The sequence below is a fragment of the Teleopsis dalmanni genome, chromosome 2 (genome assembly GCF_002237135.1).
Source record: "Teleopsis dalmanni isolate 2A chromosome 2, ASM223713v2, whole genome shotgun sequence".
NCBI lineage: Eukaryota > Metazoa > Arthropoda > Insecta > Diptera > Diopsidae > Teleopsis > Teleopsis dalmanni.
Genome location: NC_051847.1, coordinates 68,264,510 through 68,277,442, shown reverse-complemented (window position 1 = coordinate 68,277,442; position 12,933 = coordinate 68,264,510). Strand labels below are relative to the sequence as shown.

Sequence of the window (12,933 nt, the reverse complement as noted above, 5' to 3'; positions counted from 1 at the left end):
TAATTAGATTTCATCAAAAGTTTAGGAAACTATTCCTGTATTCTTGGAAGCTTTTTAACGAATTGTGATTTACAAGTTATAATTAAAAGTCATATTTCCACTATCAGAATCATAGAAACTGTACTCTCACAAGATTCTATACTTTCTCCTTCACATCAATTTATTAATACCGCTGATATTCCAAAAACAGAACTACATATAGTCGCTCTATACTGATGGTATATGCATCTTGTGCACTAATGTAGATGCAGTATCTATCTCTATCTCTCCTGAAGTATATATTGAAGACTTATTTACTGTACTTTTATAAATTGTAGGATTGACTACAATAAAGAAAAAGATTTCTATTGCTCATTAGCGGCATTGAAATACAATACAACTTACCACGATGTTATTCTGCATTAGCTTTAACCTCTCATGAACTATTTCGTCAGCGTTCAAGGAATTTGACAACGCGCCACTTAGCGATATCAGATAACGCACTCAATTTCTAAGACTTTTTAAAAAAATGTTCAGATAGTAGCCCATTTTAAAATACTCCGCATTTAAAGCATTGATAATGTGTCCTTACCGGAATAATAAGTTTTAAAGAAAGTTTGAGTATTTGTTAAGTGTGTGGTACTTTATAATATATAACATTTAACCCACTGTTATTTCAAACGATCATGTAGATAACGTTCCTTCAATAAACTGATATTTTTAAGAAAATTTGTGTCGAGTTCCATGTATTACATTTAATCCTCTGTTATCAAAGATCTATAGATCTATTGTACTCTCTTCATATTCTTATAAATATTTTTCTATATTCGATTTTCCCTAAAAATTGTAGTACTGAACTTACATAACAGAGCTTTATTTTCCAATATGAGATGCACACCTACACGCTATGGCTTAGTGCCGGGTAGACTGTTTTGAGGTCTCATTCTCTTCCCTACAAAACGTATGAATTTTATTGGAGTGAATTTGTAGTTTTTTAAGGTGAAAGTTTAAACTACAGTTACCTGTCAGTATTCCTGTAATTATTATTAAATTGGTTTTACTTAGTTGAACAGGATTCTTATATCGCTTTAAATTGAAAGTCCATATGATCGATGTCGATTATGAAATTATGTAAAAAGAAATTACCTCCTCTCAATCCATTGGCTACCAATAGCGAGGATACCCCACTGTTATTACAGAGAATCCAAAATGAAATTGAAGAAAATTATAGAAAGATATCAGTATATACTATTCAGCAAATCACTGTTATTATATTAAGCAATTTATGTAGTTTAAATGATTTAAACTATCTACTGATTATGAAGGTGAATCGTTAATAATTTGGTTTTTAAAAAAAATTCATTATATCGGTAACTTATTAATCTCAACTTTATAAATGCAAGCTCTACTAATTTAGAAAAATTAACATTTTAGAAAATTTCCTTCCAAATTTTAATTTAAATTTTTGTTTTGAAAAAGTAAAAAAAAAAACAGAAAAAAATTTATGTCAAATTACACAAAATTTTATGTTTGTAAAATAAATAAAATATTTCGCAGGGTTTTTTTTTTAAATTTTTTCCTAATTTTTTTACACAGAGATTTAGTCCGTCCCAAACAACGTCCGTCCGTACCGTCCTTCACAAGTTTTTAGTAAGTTTTGCCTGATCGCAAAGTTATCTTCAGGCTATCTGCTACCATTACTTGCTTTTTTGTAGCCTTCATTTTCTTCCCAACTAATGATTTGGATGGCTCTTCTTTTAATCCACGTTTTCCTTTTGATTTTTTCGATTTTTCCGATTTCGGTTGGCAAGCACACTCATCCGTTCCACCTTCTGCTTCATTAACATTCAGGGTTTCATTTTTGGAACCTCTCTTTTTGGCAATCCTAACCGCTGACTTGTACTTCATATTCACACTTTTCTTTGTACTGCGCTTAACAGAACGGGACTTCTTTTCCTGCTTATTCTTTTTGTCCCGACAATCAACAACTGAAGAATCTTCCTTGTTAAAGTCTTTCTCATCATTACTCTTCTCGGCATCGGCACATATATTATTTTTAGAGTCATCTAATGGTTCTTCATCTAATATCACATTTTGAATGAAACCACTTATTCTATTGTAGATATTTGTAAGCAGGCCCCCAGATGAAGCCGCTTGATCCTTAGCTGTGACATTTTTAACGGTTTTTACACCAGTACCATTCAAATTCTGATTTTTTTTTAATTTACTTTTAAATGCATATTTTGGACGACTACTCTTAATCATCCTTGATATTGCTGCAATTTTATGAGTCTTACGCTTCTTAGTCGTTGTAGTAGATAATTTCTTATTCTTAGCTTTAACCATATTTTATAATTTTGATTTTCTACTCAGACAAAAAGCAAACTTATTCCATCAAAATATAAAATAAATGAAAATGATGTTTTTATATTGAATACATAATTATTTAATTCTCTCAACGCTTACTTGTTAAACTAAATTTCATTAAAAAGTTCTACATTAAATTGAAAAAATATTGCATCAAATTTTAATTAAGGTCTATGTCATGCAGACAGTCATGGTCACAGCAAATTCAGAGTTGTTGTTACTTTTAAATAATTTGACATTTGTGAGTGAGGAATGAGAATTAAAATTTCAATTAAATTTTTTGTCGAGCTGATGAATCCATTTTTACGACGTAACATCGTCATTTTAATCAAAATAGATTTGTGCATTAATACTCGTAAATGTCAGAATTGTTGTCTTTTAGATTCAGATTTTGTGTGATTGTATCAGGTGATATAAATAGTAACCGCCGTTTGTTGGTATATTTTTGAACAATAATTTTTTTTTTACTGGAACTAACTTACAAATATCCCTTTGAATATTACACGCTATTAACTTTACTAAAATTAATCTAAGAAACCATAGCAAATAGATAAAACCCACCTTTAAACTAACAGTTATTGAACCTTATTTGTATAGATTTGTATGGATTTTGTATGAAAAGTGAAATATATTGCTGCAAATTAATCAACTTAACTTCAATAGTGTAAACATACTGTAGAATAATTAACTATGTTGAACGAATTCTACAGTTTCTTGAAAACTAAATATTTGGAATAATCTAGAGGGAACTTATTGAGGTTATTGAACATTCCAAACAATATTAATTTACTGGAAAGCGAATTCTGAATAATACTTTGAATAACCAAATAAAAAATCTCTATTTAAATATTTTTTTTTTAATATTTTTAACCATAAGTACAATGATGACTAGAAAAAATAAATAAATATTTACTTTTCATAAAATTTAATTCATAATAAAATTTAGCCGAAAAACAAAACCCCTGTAATCCATTCAAGCATTTGCTACTTCATCCAGGATGTCATATAAAGCACCTTCACACCCTTTAAATATGAAATATTGATTTAAGACATACAAAATATTTTATTGCAGCTTCGAAATAGGACTTATGGAATGTATATTTTTATATTATTTAATTTTAATTAATGTGTTGATTTTAAGTTTACAACTAATCACAAATATTGCTTCATAAAATTTTAATATGAACTTAAAAATTTCGAGGTGCATAGCCTGCGATAGATAAAGCAAGGGTTACGAAATAATTATTTCAAACAATTTTTTAAACTATAAATTTTAATTTATATTTGAAGCGAAAATATATTTAAATATATTATTTTTTATTAGTAATAAAATATGAATAGTCCATATTTATGGTAAGCAACTACACCGACATGCAAAATTATTTCACTACCTACTTGATGCTATCTGATCTAAAACCAGAAGTCAGTCTGTTTCGCATCAGAAGTTATTTTAACTACCCTTTTCAAAAGTCAAAACTTATATATTTAAGCCTACTTGCTCTCCAATAATGGACCGTTGTGATACTATGCATTAGCTTTATTCATACGTAGAGAAGAAGGACACCCAAACTGACCACAAGAGTCAGCATACAAACAACGCTGTTAGGCATGAATCCCACAGTCAAGTCAAGGTGAATCAACCTGTTAAGTCTGTGTCCCTAATTTTTAAGAGTGACAGCTCCATCAGCCCGGTGAAAAAATGGAGGTCAAACATTTGTAATCCTCTACTGGCTAAAAATGGACATTGATAAAATACAGTGGAAAACACGTTTTCCTCTTTCTCTTTATAAACAAAAGCACGACAAAAGCTATTATGAGATAATCAAAAGTTTATTTCATGTTTTCCAGATAAGCAGTGATTTATGAGTACCGATGTTGTAGACTTGAGCCCATTCGGTTTTAGCTAAAGCAGCTACTTGGTATGTTTATTGTCCTGTTTGAGCCAAGAAAATATTAAGATTTGACAAACATTTTTAACTATCCTGGTTTTTAATCAGCTGGCTTTTTAGCTCAGCCGTTCCAAATGGGATACCACTATACATGAAATAAACATCAGCAAGTAGCGTGCCCGCCTTCCCAAGGTCGTGTGCCCTACAGTCACCTGTGATATCTATGTATCGTTACCCATGTTAGTGAGACAATGATACACCTATCAAGTTCACTTAGCTAGCTTGAAAGAATTACGATATTTACATTAGGAAAGTAACTGTCAGTTATATTAAAACTGCCTCCATTAATATATCTTGATATTTTCTCAATAACAGAAATTCTGCAAACCAGAAAAACAGATTCAGAAAGAAAATTCTAATCAAAAAACCAAATACCATATCTTGATCGCTTGTACAACCTGAACTGATCACCCGTTTGAATGTGTCGTTGAACTATGCAAAACGTGTTCTTCTGAATGTGACACAAACCATTAAATCTGATAGGTACAGTCACATGATTACTAATTTTTTTGACGCAATATATATATGAAGAAATAATATACAAGTCTTAGAAGACTTTTAGATATAGAAATATAGGAGATATACAATAGCCACACAATACATTCTGTTTTTAGATTTATTGTGCTGGACACAATTTGGTTATGTGAATCGCTAACCAGCATCATCAGAATTATAGATATTGGCCTCCTATGAAAGGTTACGGAGAGAGTCTAGTTTATGTAAACCATTTCAAACTCTGTATGGTTTGAAACTTCTATCAAGCTTTAGCCAATATACTACCAACTATACCGACGAGTCATGTTTTTAAAAGGGTCCTATAAAAAACATCTAAGTCATGTCCATGTGAATCGTCGTTTCTTTTTTTTTGTGACAATGCAGAAAGGATCTATATATGTGGATCATTCCGAAACTTTTTTGATTTAGAAAACTAGCATCTATTAAAGTATAACCGAGCTATTGTCAGTAATACATTCTTAAGTAGTTGAAAACTATCTTTTAGAGATGAAAAACTTTAAGAAGTCACGTGAGGCGCATTCACAATTGTATGATATCAATTTTTAAATGAAAAATGATAGACAGATATATATATATATATATACTTTTATATATACCATATACTTTTAAATACCATTCGCATTTAACATCAATGTTTAAATTTGATGACTGAACCCTGCTGAACCCTAAAAAGAGAAACTAATGCGAAAAGGCAATTAGGATATGTGCATGCAGAATATTTTCAAATGACTCGAGGGCAGTAAATGTTGGAAAAACAATATGAGAGAGAAATGTTCTAAAAGAAAGAAAACATTATTAATAATAATTCTTTTCCATATTTTGCTAAAGAAATAAACAGAAAATGTACACAAACATTTTCCTAAACTCATTAAAAAATTACATAAAAAGCATAAAGAAGGAAAGTATCGTGTATTTGACCTAAGGTTAAATATTCACAGGATACATTATATGCAAAACTTAGTTATTAGCATAGGAAATGACTGAATGAAATTTACAAATGAAGTGACCTTAAAGTTTCAGGTTACAGCAAAAATTGAAGTACATCAAAAGTTTAAGAATACCGAATACACTTAAATATAAATAACTAGAAAATAAATTAAAGCCATTACAAGAGTCTTAAGAATAGTTAATCGACAAGAAGAAAGAAGACACCTTTACTTAGTCAAGAGATGATTTCATTAGATAATACAATGAACTTCGAAAATAGGCTCATAAATGGAAGAGCAAATATCGAAAACAGTTTAAATTTATAATGTATTTATATACATCGAGGAATATGTATTTACATCCTTCAATTAGAGCATAATTAGATCAAATATGCACAGTCAGAAAGAATGACTAGAAGTCTTATTGTCTTTGAAGCAGAAACATCATTGTACTCGATCGGACAGATCTATCTTGTTGGGATGGCATTGGAGATGACGTACCTAATAATCTGCTGACGATTTTAATTCGATGCCTATTCGTTAATTGATTGATTGATTGCTTGGAGTGGGAGTGGCAGATCATTAGACATCATTTTGCTTCTTTTGATGGTCTTCAGGAAAACACAGACCTGTACGTCTAGAGAGACGTCCATGGAAGTTGTCAAAATGGAGTAAACTATCTTCTTTTTCATTTCTTTCCACTTTCTGATATTAGAGAACTCATATTTCTATTATTTCCGTGTATCAATTTATCCCGCCGATTCCTGTCCTACTTGAGGGATACTACATAGGTCTTTAGACTAGATATAAAAAAAAACAATTATGAAGGACCAAAAATGCACAGAGCATTCTGATGGCCAAATGTTCAAGCAATAGGACAGTCTCAATTCGAATATAATCCAGATGACGACCTTTAGTTATTATTCTGCAGACATTGTCGATATTTTCAGGCACAGAAACTGATTTTTGACGACCCTTTAATATTCATCGGCAAGTGAAGTACAACCATGCTTGAATATATTATACGAATAGTAGCACTGATCTATATTATCTCATTAGTTTGGATTTACTGGTGTAGGATTGGACCTTATATCTATTTTTTAAATGATTCACAATTAATTGGCATGCTGAGACTGCATGCAGCCGCTTTATTAAATCTCAATGAAACTCATAGTCAATAAATCTTTTTAGCACAATATATCTCAGTGTACCAATGTCTCTTTTTAAAATAATAATTAAAACAAATTCTTTGTAATATTAATTTGCTTATTAGTAGTCAAAATCTAACAATATGAGTATTTATAACGATCAAGGTGAGTGGGTGAGGTACGTCAAAAAATTAAGTAAATTAACTGTGTGAAAGAGCTCAGGATGATGAATATTGGATTTACACTGAAATGGCAAATGAGAGAAGTACTTAGAGTCATAATACAAGAATTTTCGCTATAACAGTCTATAATGTTTTAAAGAATAAGAAAACGAATTCAATAAATTGGGTTCAATTTCTCATATTAACATTCATTGAAATGTTCATGTTGCCTTAAAGGAAATAAAAAACTTGCATACTTTCAGGGATATCAAATTAATTTTACTGCACTGTATTATCTACATTTTAATAAAGTAAGAAAAAAAATACATAGCATGAAATAAAAAAGAAAAAAAGAGAGTATGTCATTATATCTAGCAAATTCAGTAGCTTTGATGATTATATAGACTATAATCATTATATTAACATTATAAATGGATAATAATAATATTCTTAAACTCGAACTTTAAAGCTATTTATATATTATATTATAAATATATATTCTATATATATATTCTCTATGTATTCTCAAACTCTACCACTTTCGAATTATAATTAAAGTTTGTTTTATTACAATAACATCTGTATTTGATTAACTGTAGATACCATTTGGATTAAACCAAACGTAAAACAAAAATAAAATTCTTGTTAAATAATGCATTAAACATATTATATCTAATACTATTGAATTTATGTTTATTATCAATTGTACCACAATTCTATACAAATTGCGTCAAGATGTTCTCTGAGAAGTAGAACGGATTTTAACAAAAATTGACTTTATCACCTCTAATATGACTAATTTTTATCTTATGAGCTCTTTTTTTTGTTTTTTAAACAAAAAGATCCGTATCTCCTATAATCTAATTAAATTGTCGTATTATAATTAAAATATATATATATGATTAGGCATATAGTCCCTCAAATCATGTCGGGTGGTTTTAGCCCTTCAAATTCTCTCCGTTTTCCCAGCCTACGTGATTGATTATTAAGAAATATCAAGAAATACATTATGAAAAATTTACACTCTATGCTAAATTTTTAATCCCTTGAATAAGAATAAGTGCCTGATTTATAAATTAACACCCATGGCCTCTTAAAATCTACCCCTCGCTTAGTTTTATTAACGGCATACTTAGGCAAGCAAGACATCAACTTTGTTTGTCTGGAAAAGTCTCCATTGGCTTTCGAAATAAACGCATGTCCGCTTTTTATATTAATAACTTATATTATGTTCTCCAAATCAGGACCAAAAAATGTATAACTCAACTTCTTACTCTTGAAATATTTAAAAAGTTATAAAATTAAAGTATACTTTTGGGTGTAGTGAAGTCGTAGTTGCTACTTTTCCGAAAAATCATATGTTAACTTAAAACTGTGTTACCGATTATATTTCGCATACTAGAAGAATTTTATCATTTCTGTATCATGCGATAAATAAGATAACCAAAACAAATTGCAGAAAATACGAGTATTATAAAAACTTTATATATTATAAGCAAATTTCAATATGGATTAAAAAAATAAATTTATAAACTAAAAAGCAGATTCTCACACTATCAAACAGGTAGAAAAGAAGGCATTAGTTTTTCATAAAGTAATGAAAATCTTTTTAATTCCGACTTATATAAAACTATATAAGTTTTACAAAATATGTATAATATAAACGTTTAAAAATAAGGAATTACTTATTGCTTTACACAGCAAAGAAATAAATTGTGAATAAAAAAACAAAAATTATAATAAAAATTTGTTTTTATTTTTTTCTATCCCAAAAAGTTATTCAAAATAGATAATGACAGTTCGTAAAAATTTTTCCTTTCTTTTAAATTTTTATCAAACATGCTCTTGATCTCACCTTCCACAGAATCTAAACTCGTCAAAAATAGTGTAATAAGAATTGGTCTAAAATTTAAAATTTAGTCCGTCCCCAACAAGCATCTCGCATCTCTCACATGTCACTCTCTACCCATCCTAATAAGTTTTGCCTGATCGTAAAATTTTCTTCTCACATTCTGCTTCCACTACTTCCTTCTTTACAGCCTTTAAGCTCTTGCGCTGTGGTTTTAATCCATATTTTCCTTTTAGTTTTTTCGATTTCGGTTGGCAAGTGCATACATTTGTTTCATCTGATTCCTCTTCCGCTTCCATATCAGTCGGGGTTAATTTGGATTTAACACACTTTTTTTTAGCACTTCTAACCGCAGACTTAAACTTGTAGTCGATTTTCTTAATTTTTTTGTTGCCAGACTTGACAGAACGGTACTTCTTTTTCTGTTTAACTGTTTTTGCTTGATAAGCGCGGTCGTCAACGGAATCCCCTTCCTTCTCACAGTTCTCAACTCTCTCACCATTAAATTCTTCGGGAGTTCCGATAATATTACCTTTAGAGTCTACTTTATCTTCGCCTGCTAATACATTTTGAAAAAAATTTGAAACAGTCTGATACATTGTGTTAAAAAATCCGGATTTCACAGCCTTTGGAGCACAACCAATTCCATTCTTAATTTTTTTATAATTCTTTAATGGAAATTTATGATGACCTCGTTTGATTACTGGTCTTATTGCAGATTTACGAATCTTGTATTTAGTACTTTTAGGAGATAATTTATTATTCGTAGCTTTAGTCATGATTTCCGGAATCATATAATGTGAAACTTATCGTATAAAAATAAAAAATAAATGAAAATATTATTTTCATATTAAACATATAAATATTCAATACTCTCAACGATTGCTTGTTAAAATAAATTTGATTTAAAAAAAAACATTTAATTTTAAAAAAGTTGTTTCAAATTTTAAGTAGGGACTATGTTATGCAGACAGTCATGGTCACATCAAACTTGAAGTTGTTGTTACTTTTAATGTAAGTTGACTATTTGAGTGTTGGAGAGCAAGAGAGAAATTTCGAAACATTTTGTCAAGCTGAAAAGCCCAACTCTGGCTCTTCACGTTTGTCAAAACTGTTTTGCTTAGAAGTAAATGTCAAAACTGAATCCAACACACATCTTTAAAATCCAACACACATCTATTTTATATGGATATATTAGGTGGTATAAAAGGTATTCACCGTTTATTGGTAGATGCTTGAACAAAAATGCTCTTTACTGAAAGTTATTTTTAATCAACTTAATTTAATATATATGAACCATTATTATTTATGACTTGTCGGTCCATCAAACTTTTGTGGTTTGTCAGCGAAGTTTTTCAAATGAAGATCAAATTATTTTCAGCCCTCCTTGAATTGACCAATTTTTTATCATTAAAAAGTTTATATGGAAATCAAAACAAATGGATTGCAAATAGCCCAAAGTCTGAGTTATACGCTAAATGCATCAAAATTTCCCAAGGTGGTCCTGTCAATGTTTTTCGAATCGTCAACTGAATATGTAGCCTAATATTGTCATAGTGGGATACAATTTGAAAGTTGAAGTGACTCATAACAGATAATTCCTTTCTAATCCCACCAAACACTCAACATACCTATTAGTGTTTGTCATCAATCCAGACTTTGCAGATATTTATGGAGAGTGATCGGTCCTTTGCCTTGATAACTTACATTGATATTCTCATATTTAATGCATTTTTTATTATGCGTATAAATTCGATTTAAAAGTAGTTCGATTTCGTTGCGTTTTAGCTATGTTAATTCGGTCAAACAAATTTCTTTGCGTTAGTTCATGTGGTACCCAAATATCAAGTTTCTTTGTGTACCCTGCTCTTATAAAATGATTCCAAACTATCATATGCTTGATGCTTACTATCTCAGCTTCTTTCTGTCAACATACGTACCGGTCTAGCTTAATCAATTGCAATATTTCATCCGTTTCCTTAGTTGCTCCATTAAAACAAATCCAATACTCATAATGAGAAGTTCTGTGAAGTCAATGAAAAACTCTATTATCAGTCTTGTGGTAGGTTAGCTCACAGATTATAAATGGTTCGAAAACCATGCTATAAAATTGAATCTGGCTTTGAATTATTTTTGTCACGAGAAGGATTATTCCTGTGCTGTCATCATTCTCTTCCTCACGCGGAGAGCATAATGAAATCGCCGCTTTGCCGTTCACTAAATAGCATCTTTAGCTTGGTGGTTTTTACATATCTGAGTTTTTCTTATTACGGTAACAAAATGGGCGAATAGATCTAAGTGGATCCTTTGGTTCGTCGATATCTCGTACCCTAACCTAACCTACTATTGATATGTATTCCATTTTTTATATTAATTTTGTCTATATTATATATATTAATATTTTGTATTGGCTAACATGTGTCTAGCATGAGTATTAGCTTTGAAGTTTAACAAACTTTTTCTTCCAATTAAATTTAGAACTAATTTCCTAATACAAGAGATAGAGAGATAGAGAAAGAACGGGGTACTAGCTCCCATTTGAGCAGAGCACTGCGACCATGATTGGTCTTTTGTGCTTCAACAGACCCTAACTGAACAGAAGACATTCCGCTTTCCGGATGAAGGCTAAAATGTCGGCCGTTGACGACGTCCTAATGTCGGAAGGGGAGAGCAGTCTCGATACAGTGACCTCCTCCTGGCCTAGTCAAGGCTAGGCAGTCACATAGAATGTGGCTGGTTGTCTCCTCTGCTTCTAAGCAGAGTCTACGATCTATCACTTCAGACAGGTCCATTTTGTTGAGATGATAACGTGGCCCATTAGATATCCCACCAGCAACCTCAACTCTGTTCTGCTGAAGAAGGATATCTTATTGCAACTATAGGGGTGAACCAGCTCTTTAGCCTGACGGTTACCTCGACTATCGCGCCAGTAGCGACTTCTCTTCCTAAAACAAAGAAAGTTAAGATTGTAAACCTTCTCTTTAGATATCTTTACTAAAACATAGTTGTCCAATTTTTAGATTTTTCCTTGAATAAGAGCTAAAACTCTCTCTATTCAATTAATAAATTTAACTATATTTCTATTTAATTAAAAAATTTATATCAGTTATTTAATAAAATCAATGCAATCTCATGCACATATTTTAATTAAATTTTAACAGAATTTCAGCAAATAAATCACAATTAAAAATCTCCACTAGCGAGTGTGTGCCGGCGGAGGTGGGTGGGGAGCACGAATTACTCAGCGAATTTGTGAGCTGAAATGTTGCTACATCACATGCAATTTATTATCGAAAAATATTTTTTTTTTTACCCCAAAGGATTCAGTGAAATGGAATTTCAACAGTAGTAATAATGATAAATAAATAAATAAAAAAAATGTGCCCGGAAGACAATAATCGAATAAAATACTGCACAAACTAAACTGAACTTCCGTTCAGTTGTGCGCAAAAGGAATAAGGATACTGGAACATAACCTCTCACCGGCACAAACGAATGCAGACATTGAAGGAAGGTACACAGCGCTTACATGTAATTGTGAGGACACTCTTTTATGCACTGGAGAATATTTAGTCACCGAAATGGAATACAAATGTTTTGATTTCGATGTACATTTTTTTTGAAGGTTACAATATTTTTACACAAAATCTAAATAAAATTTAGTTAGCGTACAGTACAATGCAAGGAATCTAAATGAAATTACAGAAAAAAGCACAAATTAACGGAAGGAAGGAAGAATATTTAATGTTTGATGATAAAAATTAAGAGAAAAACTTAAGATATATTTCAAATATACTTCCTTTCTGCTTTCTAGACGAAGTTTCTATCCGAATATTTTTTTTTTATTTGACTCATATATAAAATTACAATATAATACTAAATCCACTTGGTTTGATCGCACGTTTTTCTCCTTAAATAAATAATGTAGAATAATGTAGAACATCAATTTTGAGTGGTACATAACCATATGTTTGCCGAAAATCTTTGAAGAATTGAGGAAAACGAAACGTAGAAGGAAGATCATCTTCCGCCACGACA

The 12,933-nt window shown here is 30.6% G+C and overlaps 1 long non-coding RNA gene across 1 annotated transcript; it reads right to left on the bottom strand.

The window, feature by feature from the left end:
* Window positions 1-234: 234 nt before the first annotated feature.
* Window positions 235-1,394, bottom strand: LOC119685635. Its single transcript, XR_005252813.1, has 3 exons — window positions 1,002-1,394; window positions 385-931; window positions 235-323 (listed from the first exon to the last, which is right to left on the bottom strand). It is a non-coding gene; the product is annotated as an uncharacterized LOC119685635 (long non-coding RNA).
* Between the last annotated feature and the right edge of the window lie 11,539 nt (window positions 1,395-12,933).